The 15,869-nt window shown below is 34.6% G+C and overlaps 1 pseudogene across 1 annotated transcript in view; it reads left to right on the forward strand.

Annotated features, from left to right (window-relative positions):
• The window catches only part of LOC143256514 (voltage-gated delayed rectifier potassium channel KCNH8-like), a 91,701-nt pseudogene extending 77,445 nt beyond the window's left edge, over positions 1-14,256 (forward strand). Inside the window, exons 11-14 of the transcript XR_013031393.1 lie at positions 1,591-1,815; positions 3,747-3,903; positions 5,999-6,138; positions 8,310-14,256. The product of XR_013031393.1 is annotated as a voltage-gated delayed rectifier potassium channel KCNH8-like (transcript). The remainder of the gene's footprint in view (positions 1-1,590; positions 1,816-3,746; positions 3,904-5,998; positions 6,139-8,309) is intronic.
• The last annotated feature ends 1,613 nt before the right edge of the window (positions 14,257-15,869 follow it).

The following is a 15,869-nucleotide window of genomic DNA, read 5'->3' on the forward strand; positions in this document are numbered from 1 at the left end:
AGCAGGATCCAACCTAAAACGTTGGAGTTTCTCATGAATGGACAGATGATGTTTATCTTATGCCAACAGGATCCGATTTAAAACGTTAGAGTTTCTCATGAATGGACAGATGATGTTTGTCTTATGCCAACAGGATCCGACCTAAAACGCAGAGTTTCTCATGAATGGACAGATGATGTTTATCTTATGCCAACAGGATCCGATTTAAAACGTTAGACTTTCTCATGAATGGACAGATGATGTTTGTCTTATGCCAACAGGATCCGACCTAAAACGTAGAGTTTCTCATGAATGGACAGATGATGTTTATCTGATGCTATTTTCTTGTATAGTGTTAACTGTACAGCTTGCGTGTTTACACATCAGGATTGGATTTGGAAATCTAGTCCTTCTGACAGAATGGACATTTAAGATTATTACTCCATACTGTTATAACAAGAAGTAATGCATCCCCGACTCATCTAATATACTGAAAGTCTCCAGTCAGTAAAACTATACTGACACCGAGCCAATGCAGTGAACTGTAAACTACAATGCCGACTCAAATATTTCTGTACTTTGTATTTATAACGATGGCAAACCATCAGGGGCGGTTGGCCCCCAGACCCACACACACACACAAGATGTACCCTTTAAACTTTCATTTGACACTACATTTATCTACTGTAGAATAGAACCTAGAATTTGTTTATTCATTCGATTATGCTTGACTGTCTCTGACTATCGAGCCTCAGGAATACTGGGCAATCACCATTAGACGTGTACTCGTTGGCAATTGTAGAGAAATCAGACAAAATGAATTAGGAACAATATTAATAAAAGCGTGCTGATAAAATTCAGCTTAGCACGTTGTTCATGCATTAAAATGTAAAGAACAAATATTTTACTAATGGATTTTAAATTGTTTTTTTTTTTAGTTATCCTATATAAAGTACTGAATTGGTATGACAAAACCATTTTAATTTGAAGATAATTCCTAACTACGTATTATCTACATTGTCTGATGTAATAGGACACTTGTAACTGTACTAAATATTGACTTAAGTCTAATATTGTAGTTATCTCACAAGTAAATTTACTGATATATTAAGTATAAATTCAATACTCTTAATGCAAACTTGTACCTAGGCCAACAGTAAATTTGTTAGCGATATATGTTTTAAAAATGCTAAATTCTAAATATTAACAACCTGAACAGTTGGTTTTGATAGTTTATTGAAATATTACATCTTTACCGTAAGACATTAGTACGAGGCCTATGACATTACGTTTAACTAATATTATTGTCAGAGATATTTGTGATCCCCAGTGGCTCAGCGGTATGTCAGCAGACGCCCAACGCTAAAATACGGGTTTCGATACCCGCTGTGGGCAGAGCACAGACAGCCCATTGTTTAGCTTTGTGCTTAATTTAAAACAACAACAATTGATACTTACTGTAAGTTTACTAGCGAAGTGGGTTAATGTAACGGATTATACTAATAAGACAGAATTGTCAGTGTTCATTATAATTTTCACATTCCTAGCATGATTAATGTTAACAATAGTTGTCTATACTGATAAGTCTGTTTTCCATTTTTCCCGAAACAGGAAAAGGAGATCTTGTGGGATGTGACATTACAACTAATTTAAATGAAACCGTTATTAAATCCAGCAGTGACGTCAAGGCTCTGACCTACTGCGACTTGAAATGTATTTATATACCAGGTTTGATGGAGGTCCTGAAGTTATACCCAGAGTTTGCTGAAACTTTCTGTCACGATATATTACATGACCTGACCTTTAACTTGAGGGAAGGTTTTGAAAATGAGGCATGTTGTGACGTTTCATTTGAATTTATTTGAAACTCGGATTTTTTTTTAATTCAATGCATTTAATCGATTAGTTATGAGTATATTATGGTTATGAGTATATATTTATCAGTTACTGAAAAATTTAGAAACATATTGAAAAAGTATAGGGTAGCCCGTAAGTCTCTACCCATCCGTATATCTTATGTATCCAGTGTATCTGTCTGGCGTCCCTCATTCTCGGTGCATAATATTATGCGACGTACTTGTCACAATACGCTCTTCAAGTCTAAATGGGCTTACATCAGCCGTATTTCTCTGAAAAAAAAAGAAACAAATTTATAATACATGCGTAATTGAATATAACATAATAACATATGGATGGGTAGGGACTTACGGGCCAGCCTGTATATCAAAATATTAATGTTTATTTGCGTGTTGAGTATCATAAAACGTACTAGAAAATAATGATATTTCTAAGGTTTATCACAGGTTACAAGATATAATATTACATGAAAAAAGGTATGTTATAAAAAAACATATACACGTAAAAAGAAATTGCGTTTTTATCCTGAACATTAAAAAACAATTTTTGTCCGTTTCAGTTTGTTAAAATGTAGCTGCTGAACTGCACTAAATAAATTTTAAGGGACCACACTTGAAATAATTCATATCATATTTATATGTGTGTTTTATGATACGATCCCTCTAACTTTATTCTGGGAGTCTTTTAATGGCTATTCAATGTTGAAATCAAACTCTAATTACAAATTTTTTGCGCGATTCATTTTTGTAACAACAAAAATAACGACTCACTGAATGGAAGGTACCTGCTTTGTTTTTTGTCTGAAATGCTGGAAGCTTCGAATGTAGACGTCATGAAACTGACAAACCAGTGCCGTTTCTAATTAAGTTTGCGCGATTATTATTGAACGGCACTGCTGGATCATTAGCTTGGCTGAAAATTAACAACTGCAGTGTTATTAACATACTTTAATGAATCTGGCTGTTATTTCATAAATACCTCTATAGGGAAACACGTATGTGTCACCTAACCAATGGGAAACACGCTACATGTTGTATGGATTTGACAAGATTCGTTTATATTGGATAGTACAGAAATGTCATATGTGATTAAACGTTTTTTTTTTCATTTTTTAATAATTGATGATAACGACTTTGTCAAGTAAATGAGAGGGTAAAAAAAACGTTGCCCTCTAGTGGCACATTGGTAAGCAGGCGGGCTTATAACGTCAGAAACTAGGTTTCGACACCCGCGATGAGCACGAGACAGGTAGCCCATTGTATAGCTTCAACAATAACCAAGCAAACTAAAAAAAATATTCATTTACTTAAGTATAAAACGATATTTAAAAAACAATAAAAAAACTCAGAGCCGTTCTTTGAGCCTATATGCCGCGGCTGCAAATATATTTGTAAATGTTAACTAATATAATATGAATAAGATATATCTTAGCTCGTAGTTTTTTATGTCTTCACTGATTTGAGATAAAATTACAGTTTTGGACTCAGGAGGTGAAAATTTTTGATTAATGTATTTCATTACGCCCAAGGCATAAATTAATGTGCCCTAATTATGCTTAAAAAATTTTAGTTGTAGGCTGGTAGAGATAATAAGTAATAAAGCTGAAACCGCGTGTGCTACAGTTGATATTTTTGACGCACAATATAGTCATTGAGAGGAGTAAGGCCTCAAAAATGAATTTACTCTAATCTTACCTAAAATAACTTCAAGTGTCGCGACTATTGAGGCTTCTCTCTTGTTTTGTGAACGTATATATTGAATCCAACACGTATTCAAATAATCTAACCCGATTTATCGTCTATCATGACTCGCACCTTGTGTTAAATTACTGAGCTAATCTGGTGTACAAATTGTTTTATTTTATAACAAATGATAGAAAACTGATTTTTTTTAAATGTATACACAGCAAGAAGAAAACAACGGGTTCCAGTCCCTCACTCTTCCTTCTATTTCTGAGGATGATGAAAATGATAATAATGGCGGCACAGCACCAGCTTCACCTTCGACATCATCTGCACCTCCTGTCACCCCTTCAGTTAAAGGGAATTGTCGCTTTGCAGGAACATTGTAAGTCAGTCCCAGGCAGGGTGAATATGTCATAAATAAGTTCTTGTTATGAAACTAATCACGAAGCTTGCGGATTTCGAATCCAAATATGGTATTTTAGTGTATCATAACTGTGTCTAATTAATCTAAGTAACCAAAGAACGTTTGAGAATTTAAAGTCGATACACGGTATCCAAACAATGGACATATTGTTTGTTTGTTTTTAAATATCGCGCAAAGCTACTCAGGGGATACCTACCCTAGCCGACCCTAATTTAGTAGTGTAAAACTAGAGGGAAGGCAGCTAGTCATCACCACCCACCGCCAACTCTTGGGCTACTTGAATAGTGGGATTGACCGTGACATTATAATGCCCCCACGGTTGAAAGGGCGAGCATGTTTGGTGCGATAGGGGTTCGAATTCGCGACCCTCGGATTACGACTGGAACGCCTTAACCCACCAGGCCATGCCGGGCCTAACATTTGATATATAGTTCTATTCCACTATACTGCTTTTGTCCGTTTGAAATCCCCATGCAGTATTTACGTAATGTATTTATAATTATGTCCACTTAATACAAGTAATCACTACTCAAATCAAAACATAGTGTTTTTTTTTCTAGATTTAGAAAATCACAATATAAAGATAAATAAATATTCTAACGGAAGTTAACATTGACTCCAGTGTTTTCTCTGTATTCACACTTTGGTAACATCTTTCGTCCGATTAATACCACAATTAGAACGTTCATAAACATAGAATAAATTATAACCAACTTTTAAGCCTGAGGATTCTCGACCATTTTATACAATAAATATGTAGTTTTCTTCTTTTCGGATATTCGTTATCCATTTCAGGTTTTCAATTCATAACCTAAAGTAAAAAGCTTTGGGCTACTTTTGCCTTACTAAATACTGGGAACTGATTTTCATACTTATAACGCACCTATAGCTCTAAACTACTGTGAGAGTGTCAGTAACGGGACTGGAACAATTGGTCTGGCAAGATAACTTGTTACTTTTTTTGTGTCGTGTCGAAATGTATGCATATATGTATCACTTCACTTGATAATATATAGAATCTAGTTTATTTGTTTAACTTACCATAAGAACTTTTGATACTGGTTTGGATTTTGGGTTTGTTTTGAATTTCGCGCAAAGCTACACGAGGGCTATCTGCGCTAGCCGTCCCTAAATTAGCAGTGTAAGACTAGAGGGAAGGCAACTAGCTATCACCACCCACCGCCAACTCTTGGGCTACTCTTTTATCAACGAATAGTGGGATTGACCGTCACATTATAACGGTCCCACGGCTGAAAGGGCGAGCATGTTTGGCGCGACGGGGATGCGAACCCGCGACCCTCAGATTACGAGTCGCACCCCTTAACACGCTTGGCCGGGCCCTGAAACGTTAATAGGCGAGATAATGTTTCTCTTTAGCCTTTTAAACAATTGTTCTATACCACCGTAATTTACTATCTATACCATTACATTGTAAATCTGTAAATTATCACTGTTTGTGTGTTTTTAATTCAGGACATGAAGACAAAACACAACACATTAATTGTTGCTGAAAAATTCTCACGCACGAGAAAACAGTTGAGTTATAAACAATCCTGCTTCAGTTTCCTTCCGTTTCAATGTCGTGTGAGGAGATTGGTTATTAATATCTTTAGTCTCCATGACAACAAGTAAACAGTTCGTATTTCTTCCAATAACGTATCAAGAAAACCAACAAAACAATATTTAACAGCAGATATTTATATAATGCCTTGTTTATCTGATATATACAATCCAGCTTTAAATAATTAGATAACTCATAAACTGTTTTAAAAATTAGTTGCTTTGTTACTTGTGTCATTTTATATAGTTACCCTTGCCATTGGTACATTTTATTTCCAGAAACAGCGCAATTCTTCCAGAGGGAGTTATTAAAACAAGGGAACCAATCTGGAACTTAATGAATCGTTCATTCTTGTGCTACATGCGTTTACTGGGTTAGACATGACAAGAAATTGTGGCTGGTTCTGTACTGTTTTTGTTTACAACAAAATACAATTATTGGATAAAGTTTGTAGACATATATAATTAATCTAATACATTTAATTTATTCTAGAAACGAAAGCGATGAAAATGAATTTAAGTGTGGCGAATCTTTATCGTCTTCGTCTCGTCGACTCGTCTTCACTCGTCAGTTTTATAAGAATGAAAAGCTACGAACAGCCGCCACTCATCCAAACCTTAGTAAGGCCTCAGGTAAAACATATCACCTTCTAAATACTGGAGTGTAAAAGCAAAACGTGTCAGATAAGAAGTGAGAATGAAATGGATTTTTTGTTAGATGTATCTGTGTCCTTTGTGGGCCCAATAACAGGATACAAAACACTTGTTTCCATATATTTTTGTCACGAAACAGGTCGGTTTCACTTTAGACGCAGACCAACTACAATAGATATTATTAAAATTGAATCTACCTGACTTTCACTTTCGCCTGTTCTATATATATTTATATATTTGATCATAATTGTATCTGTTGTTTCTTTGTTTCGAATATTCGTACATACTCCAACTGTTCCTAATCTTAAACAAATAGCTTAAAGGAAAGACAATAAAAACCAAACTAGATTAAAGGAAATGCAAAAAAACAAACTAGATTAAAGGAAAGGTAAAAAATCAAACTAGATTAAAGGAAATATAAAAAATCAAACAAGATTAAAGGAAAATCAAAAAATCAAACTAGATTAAAGGAAAGGCAAAAAACAAACTAGATTAAAGGAAATGAAAAAAATCAAACTAGATTAAAGGAAAGGCAGAAATCAAACTAGATTAAAGAAAAGGCAGAAATCAAACTAGATTAAAGGAAAGGCAAAAAAATCAAACTAGATTAAAGGAAAGGCAAAAAAATCAAACTAGATTAAAGGAAAGGCAAAAATATCAAACTAGATTAAAGGAAAGACAAAAAATCAAACTAGATTAAAGGAAAGGCAAAAAAATCAAACTAGATTAAAGGAAAGGCAAAAAATCAAACTAGATTAAAGAAAAGGCAAAAAATGAAATTAGATTAAAAGGAAGGCAAAAATGAAATTAGATTAAAGGGAAGGCAAAAAATCAAACTAGATTAAAGGTAAGGTAAATTATCAACGGTAACTTCCGCCAAATCTTTTCTGATCGAATAATGAGATTTGACTGTCACTCTTATAACGCACCCACAATCCCATAGTTTGGAGAGTGCTTTTGCGTCAACGAGTTGCGATCACGAACATTTCCAGATTTACAGTCTTGCTTCCTAATCACCAAGCCACGCCTTTGGCTGTTAAGACTTACAATTCTACATTATTCCAAATATAATAACTTAGGATTTACTACGAATTTGTTTCAGAACGTTTTGAAAATATATTTTTATTTTAATGCTGACATCATGTCTAAAAATACTGTTGGTGAGCGTAAAACAAAACTAGGCAGATTAGTTTCCCTTTTGACTTTAGAAGGAAAACGAAGATATTATAAAACAATCAAATTAGTTTTCAAAATTAAAATGATAAGTTAGTTATATTATTTTCCTTGGTTTTCCAACAAAATATTTTCAGCCGTTTTAAGATTTAATATTATCCTGAGTTCTTTACTTGTATTTAGAGTTTCGTAAATATTGTTTATTGATAAAATTATCTGTTCTCTGATTGGTTGATATAATTTGGTATATTCCAGACCTGTTGTTCTTTGCAACTTTAAAGTCGCTGTTTAAAAATGTTACCTTGAACATGTTTTGATATTTGCAACTGTTCTTTAAAATTATAATTGGTTTGGTGTTATTGCTACTAACATTTTGATATAGATACATACACGACATAAAACTATTTTGTATAAAGTTCGCCGTCAGCAGTCTGGGTTAATGAGAACTGACATAGTTAAACCTAAATTCTAGTTCCTGTTTCACTAGCAAAAGAAACAAGAAAGTCGATACGACTTATATTTATTGAGAAGTGTTAGTTTCTGGTTCACATGAAATGTTTTGGATAAATCACTGGAATAAAATAATTTAAAAATTAACTAATAAATAAACGTAGACGATCAATTATAACGAACCGACTAGAAATACCTAATATTAGAAACTTATGTATCAGAAAACTAAATGATATAATTGTTAAAATGCGTTGAATTGTCAGTTGGGTATCTTCACTACTAACGACGTTTTCGGCCGTAATTCCAACAAATTTGTACACTAATAATACAATAGTGGGAAGTGACCTTTACAATGCTATAATTATTATAATAAAAGCGTTAAAACCAATAACGTTTAATGAAAATGAAACTAACTATGAAGAAAATGGAATAGGTTAGTAATAGGTTAGTAATATGTTGTGTTAGTGTGTAAGGTAAACGTTAAAGATAATAACTGTTTGTTCTTTTTATAATTCTATGTAATAAAGAGCGGTCACTGGAGCTCTTCGAACTACGAGATGAGGTGGAGACAACCAGAAGCAGTGTTGATCGACTAGACAACCAGTTTTCAACGTTAACACACGACGTTGCAGTATTGAGCCAGGAAGTTAGGACCACTCTTTCCTTATTACAACAGCTATTCTGTCATCGGGGTATAACGTCTTTGTCCTCGTGTGACCTACCACAAAATGTACACACCGATGCTGTGCCACTCCGAACTCTGAGTCAGCCTACAGGTTTGGCTTCAACAGAATCTCCTCGCAATTCTAGAAATGTCTGCAATAAGAAGTCGAGCGAAACACAAACCGATCGCTATCTCCTCCACTGTCTTTTATGTAAAATCGGTGATTACAATTCACTACCTCCTACTTCCGGTTATTCACCCTGTTCTTCAAATGGTGAACGAGTCCGATTTATCGTTGGAAACAACGACTGTCAAAGAGTATCAGAAGACAATGTCTCCAGAAACACATTCCTGCTAAGTGGAACCACTTCGCGAAATATTACCTCACCTTGTGGAACGACTGCTTCTTGGAACACGCGAGAGAACGGACCCCCAGGTTTTTCTCCACCTCCACGATCAGAAATACCACGCTCGCCAATGAAAGAAAGTCAAAAACAAAACCAGAATCAAGCAAATAACGAGTCAATATCGAAAAAAAGACATCTTTCCACTGAATGCTAGTAACAGAAGATGAAATGGTTCTTATATCTAGGGACAAGTACCCTGCAGAAACAAATGATAAAAGAGAACTCATTACGCCATGTTTTTTGGGCCTCACCTAAAGTTATTCATTATGGTACTTGTAGATAATGTTTACAAATTCAGTCACATTGTGATTTTTTTGGGCCTCACCTAAAGTTACTCATTATGGTACTTGTAGATAATGTTTACAAATTCAGTCACATTGTGATTCAAACATTAAGCTTGATGAATGCACAGAAGACATTATCTGCTCCTCCATCTGTTTACCACAGTTATTAAAACACAGTTCTGTGTGAAACTAAGGGTTATCTTCTCTCTTCTAACCTTAACAAACCGCTGAACTGGAAGATCCTAGAAAACATATACAGTTAAATCTCTACTAATAAAATTGTAGGTAAAGAACTTCATTTCGCTGTCTTTAGGCGATCTTAAGCCTTCTTTAAACTTTCTTGTTCAATGTAATTAATCCTGTTTAATATTCTTCTGATAAATCTATTTACATGTTTGTATATATATATAAAAAGCTCAAAAATGCTTTTTAGATGTTCAACTAGACTTTAAAACCGGTGTTTTGTAAACAAAAACAAGCTAAGTGTAAGAAAGTTGTATGAAAATACTAGGGTTTAATAAGCTTTGTTTTACATTAATAATTGTTATGTACGAGGATGATTGCAAACCTTTTCTGTGAAATTTTGTTTAGATCCTTTGGTGTTCGATAGAATGAAGGAAAATTCAGATAAAATAACTTGCATTACCTTCACTCTAGATGTATTAACACTTTCTGTTTCTTACGAGTTAGCTTGGAAAGCCTAGACCGCTAATAAGTCGAAGCTTGACTGATAAACAAAAATTCAATATTTGGAATCTTCAAGTGTGAGCTGTGTAATAAACAACAACAAAGTATAGAAAGTAAATGACAGCATCTCCTAGCGTGAAAAACAGTTGAATCGCGAGGTTAATATATTTTTAAAAATTCACAATATGCGCATTATTTGTTTCCAAAAGACCTTTATTTTAAGAAACAAGAAAGCTTTACGAGTTAGAAATATATTGAAACGTATTTGAGATATTTGTTGTGAAATATTTAGATGAGTTTATTTTTAGGCTACGTTACTCCAGATTTTAAATTGCTTAGTTCGTAGTAAAGTATGATTTAATTAAACCAGTCTTTTTTTTTTATATTATTTACAGAAAGAAATTACCCGTGAAATTCCATTCATAGCAACAATTACTCAAATAAGTTTAGAAATATTGTATTAAATTATTATTCATAAGTTTATGTCAATTTTCAAGTGAATTTATACAGCGAATCTCAAGAGCTACCAAACGTGAGTGATTTCTCGGCTTCCTTCTATGAACATTTCTCAAACCTAATCTAAGATACTTATTTTGAACAATAAGTAAATAACACTTCCCCGCTCCCCACTATGAACATTTCTCAAACCTAATCTAAGATAGTTACTTTGAACAATAAGTAAATAACACTTCCCCGCTCCCCACTATAAACATTTCTCAAACCTAATCTAAGATAGTTACTTTGAACAATAAGTAAATAACACTTCCCCGCTCCCCACTATAAACATTTCTCAAACCTAATCTAAGAAACTTATTTTGAACAATAAGTAAATAACACTTCCCCGCTCCCCACTATAAACATTTCTCAAACCTAATCTAAGATAGTTACTTTGAACAATAAGTAAATAACACTTCCCCGCTCCCCACTATAAACATTTCTCAAACCTAATCTAAGATAGTTATTTTGAACAATAAGTAAATAACACTTCTCCGCTCCCCACTATAAACATTTCTCAAACCTAATCTAAGATAGTTACTTTGAACAATAAGTAAATAACACTTCCCCGCTCCCCACTATAAACATTTCTCAAACTAATCTAAGACACTGATCTTAACAATTCGAAGATTTAGTGAAAACCCCTTTCATTCCCCTAAGGGGAAGGAGTATTTAAAATTAAAACATTCTGAATTATTAAAGTAAATAATTTCTTTGATATGCACACATGTTGATAAACTGGTTTAGTTAAACTTACAGAATTTTACCCCATTTATAGAATAGATTGTATAGATTATATTCTGTGGAAGGCAAATATTGCATGTAAAAGTTCAACTTATTTTGTAAAGTATTTAAACAATAAGTAAATACGTTTACCAATCAGTATATAGATAGTAATAAGTGTGTTTGTTCAGAATTTCGCGCAAAACTACACGAGGGCTATCTGCCTTAGCCGTCCCTAACTTACAAGTGTAAGACCAGAGGGAAAGCAGGTAGTCATCACCACACACTATTGGGCTACCATTTTACCAATTAGCCGTCGCATATAACTCCATGGCTGAAAAGTCGAGCATGTTAAGTGTGTCGGGGATTCGAACCCGTGATCATTAGATTTCCACTCAAGTGCCTTTACCACCAGACCATGCAGGGTTTAGTAATAAGAATCGAACCTTAATACAATTTATTGTTTGTGCTAAAAAGAAACTTTAATGTACGGTATTTAGACACAAAACCCTGTAATTCAAATAAAATAAAAGAAAGATTGCTCGTTGGTATACATGGTGCTAACTGGAAAAAAAAACTTTGAACATACAAAAATTAAATAAGTGTCCTTTTATTCGACTGCAACATTTAATTTTATACATGAACAATTCGATTGTACGCCTACATTAGACACTATATGAAAGAGAGATAGATTCTCGTGTAAATGAAGGTTTTGAAGGTTGTGCTTGTTTCTCTCACGAGTGTGAATTTTCACACAAACATATATTATGTTGTATTTTTCAAAGCCATACGTTGCTTATTCAAAAAAAAACATTCATCGTCTAAACTGTTTGGTTCTACGCTGGAAAAGCGGTTAGTCTACTGATTTACAATGCGATAATCAGGAGTTCGATTCCCCTCGGTGGGCGCAACGGATAGCCCGATGTGGCTTTGTTGTACGAAAAGCACGGCTAGGCATGACCAGGTGGTTAAGGCACTGGACTCGTAATCCAAGGATCACGAATCCCCGTTACACCAAACATGCTCGCCCTTTCAGCCGTGGAGGCGCTATAAAGTGACGGTTAATCCCACTATTCGTTGGTAAAAGAGTAGCCCAAGTGTTGGCAGTGAGTGGTGATAACTAGTTGCCTTCCCTCTAGTCTTACACTGCTAAATTATGGACGGCTAGCGCAGATAGCCCTCGTTAGCTTTCCGCGAAATTCAAAACAAACCAAACGAAAAGCACGCGCATAAACTAAATTGTTTGACGTCAATACTTCACACTAAGAGAACAAAGTGTGGAAAAAAAGAAATAAAAGTGGATTTGTTTGTTTGTTTGTTTTGGAATTTCGCACAAAGCTACTCGAGGGCTATCTGTGCTAGCCATCCATAATTTAGCAGTGTAAGACTAGAGGGAAGGCAGCTAGTCATCACCACCCACCGCCAACTCTTGGGCTACTCTTTTACCAACGAATAGTGGGATTGATTGTAACATTATAACGCCCCCACGGCTGGGAGGGCGAGAATGGTTTGGCGCGACTCGGACGCGAACCCGAATAAAAGTGGATGAACGAGATATAAAACTCACCATACCCCTGAATACTTCCTTTGTTGTTTTAGAGTAATCTGTAGTTCAATAAACAACACCAATATTTCTTGACGCTTTATTTATAAGTACTCATAGTCCAGTGTTACATGATGTTTTATACTTTATGGATTTCTAGATGGTGTGTTTACCACAAGTCAAACTTTTACTGATTTAAGTTATATAGGATAATTAATCAATACATTTATTTTCTTTTAGTTTAGTAACAGTTTGTTTGTTGTTAATCACAAAGTTATACACTAGGTTATTTTCCTGTGCTCACCACGGGGATCGGAACACGATTTTTAGCGTTATAAGACTTACCGCTAAACTAATGAGGGTCTTTAGTATCAAAATTTCGTCATGGTTTCCTTGTATTCTGTGGGGTCTGCTAGGGGCGTCCACCGCTGGTACAGTGGTAAGCCCACGGATTTCCAAAGCTAAAATCAGTAAACTGAACAAACTATCAGAAGTCTGATATTGGGGGAACAAGTTTCGACACGTTTGTTCGTCCTCTTCAGTGTCACGTTTTCTGTTGGTAGGAAAAAAACAACAACAAACAACTGACCAACAAACATCTACGTGGTCGCTGGTCTTGTATTTTTCTTAAGTGTTGGTAAGAAGACCGCCTAAATTAGACGCTTCCTGAGGTCACTTCAAACTTAACAACTTCCTGACCTCCTGTGTCCTTAAGAAAATTACAAGATCAAGGGTCACGTAGACGTTTGTTGACCTTTTTGTTTTTTCTTCAAGCAGAAAACAAACTGAAAAGGACGCAAACGTGTCAAAACTTATTTCTATAATAGAGTTCTGACAGTTTGGTTCCCCGCTGGGAACGCGGTAAGTCTAAGGATTTACAACTCTAAAATCAGAGATTTGATTCCTTTCGGTGGAGACAGCAGATAGCCCCATGTGGCTTTGCTGTAAAACAAACATACGCACACACTGACAATCTGTTCCCTTTACAATCTTAACTGTATATTAAATAAACATCTAGTTTTCCTCTTAAGTAGCAAGCACAAATTTTATACACTGTGGCTCCACCTGTTGGAGGTTCAACTCTCAAATCCTTGCGTGAGAAATATTGTAGTGCAATGTATTATATTATTATGGCATTGTAATTAATGTAATGAGTTTCCTTACGGTATGCAAATATTCTTTTGACTAATTAACAAGCAACATTTTTTAAAAGTTTATTTTTTTGATCTTCGCTCCACCTGGCGGTGTTCTCGTGACTAAAGATGGACGTAACTTTATGCATCTCAGAGAATCGTTATTGAGTTAAGAAATAAGTGAGTTTCGTAAAGATGGCAGTTACTCAGCAAAAAAAAAACTCTCGTTTTAATTGCAACGAAAACGAAAGTCGATTATAATTTTATTTTCTGATCTCATGTTTTATTATGATTATCTATTTTAAGTTGTGAACAAACTATGAGAAACAATGTCAGTTTCTAGTTTATTTCGTGCAAGAATCTCGAGAGAAACTGTGGTTTATAAATAGCGAAGTATCTATAACACGTGTTTCTTCTGAAATTATACCTTCTTGTTACATAAGTGAAATGAATCGTTTATATTAAAGGTGAAGACTGGTTTTAAAACTAGCTGCTTGGTGGTGTTTGAAAATAAATAAATAAACAAATATATATATATATATATATAATTACCAGTGTTGTATATAACTCACACATAAATATACAAAAGTTTCTTGTCCTATTATCTTGGATGTATCAGAAATAAAATAAAGTTTTATAGAAACTAAAACTGTTATGGTTTCTTTTTTGTGCATTGGTGGTGAGACGTAGAAATAACTATGGAAACAAACACACAGGAGTTAGAAACAAACTAGAAATTAATAGGTGAATTCAGTAATAGTACAAAACGTTACTAAAATGAAAAAAAAAATTGGATGCAAGTTATGTAAAAAAAAATCCTAACGGAAGTTCTGAAGTTATTACATATATTATATTACCACAAGTTACATATTTCTCCCCACAATCCAAACAAGTTGTTTAGTAGCCTTTTTACCAGTGTAGTTTGTGCATAGGTCCACAAAATCACTGGACTATTTACATCAATAGTTTTTGCAAGCAGAGGTCGTTGGTGTTTCATCGGTCTCTTTACCTCCAAGATGTTGTTTCACACCCAACTTCTGCATTATGCCTGGGATCATTGTCTTGTTAGAAGATTGATCCTTGATTGTAGGCTGAGGGATTTCATGATGAAATCTGCCTGTAGTTGTCAGCAGTTACGACCACACAAGTTTTTTGTAGAACACAAATACTGTTGGCTCAACGCAGCCCCAAACTTGTATTGATTCAATGTAGACGATGTACCTTGACCACAACTCTGTTCTTCTCTTCAGTCGTTGAACAAACTGCTATCGATTGTTAAAAAAAACAGATCGAATTTGGGTTTATTTGTAGTCCATGTATCCAGCTTTGCTCATTCTAATGTGCGGGGTCTCAAACCTTTGATTTTTTTTTTCAGCAGTGATTTTCGAACAGTTACGCCCCCAATAGGATCATTCTAAGTTAATGGTGTCCTACTCGCCTCGAAGTAGCATTTACTCTCGCATTTAACACAATCTTCAGAAGCAGAGTCTTCCTTTACTTAAAGAACTTGTCATGAAATAATCAACATCTTCTAACTTCAACCCATTCTATTCTTAACACTATTAGCTCCACCTATCCTCCTCTTTTGAAACTAGCCTACAGATCCTACTGAAACGTGGAGACTTTCAACATGGAGTATTAATGACCAGCCAAAACTCTGATCGATACACGTAACATTGCTTAATCACACTACTACTACTGGGTATAGTATGACTACCTGTACTTTTAGAAACTTTATACATTAATGCTGAATTTTCTAACTACCTAAATGACACCTGGTCGTAGTATAAACTATTAAAGGATGTCTGTTGTCCAAAGCAGCTTATTTTCGAGAGATAAAAGACACCATTCTTGTTGTATGTGCATTTTACCCCCCACACACACTAATTTTCAAGTTCCTTTATAAAGAAAAGAACTAATTCAATTTCTGCAGTTTTCTTAAAAAAGAAACTCAAGCAAAAGTTAAGCGTGTGCTTTGTGTACATAAGTTAGCAATTAGTTTATTGTATAGAGTACAACATTCATCAGGCGACCAGAAAAGGATGTAATATGCAAATTCAGAGTTGCTGTGTTATTCTGGAATCAGATATATTTTATTACTGATTAATCGCACGTGTGAATGTGTGAATTAATTTGGTTGTAATCGGTGTT

The sequence above is a fragment of the Tachypleus tridentatus genome, chromosome 7 (assembly GCF_004210375.1).
Source record: "Tachypleus tridentatus isolate NWPU-2018 chromosome 7, ASM421037v1, whole genome shotgun sequence".
Taxonomy (NCBI): Eukaryota; Metazoa; Arthropoda; class Merostomata; order Xiphosura; family Limulidae; genus Tachypleus; species Tachypleus tridentatus.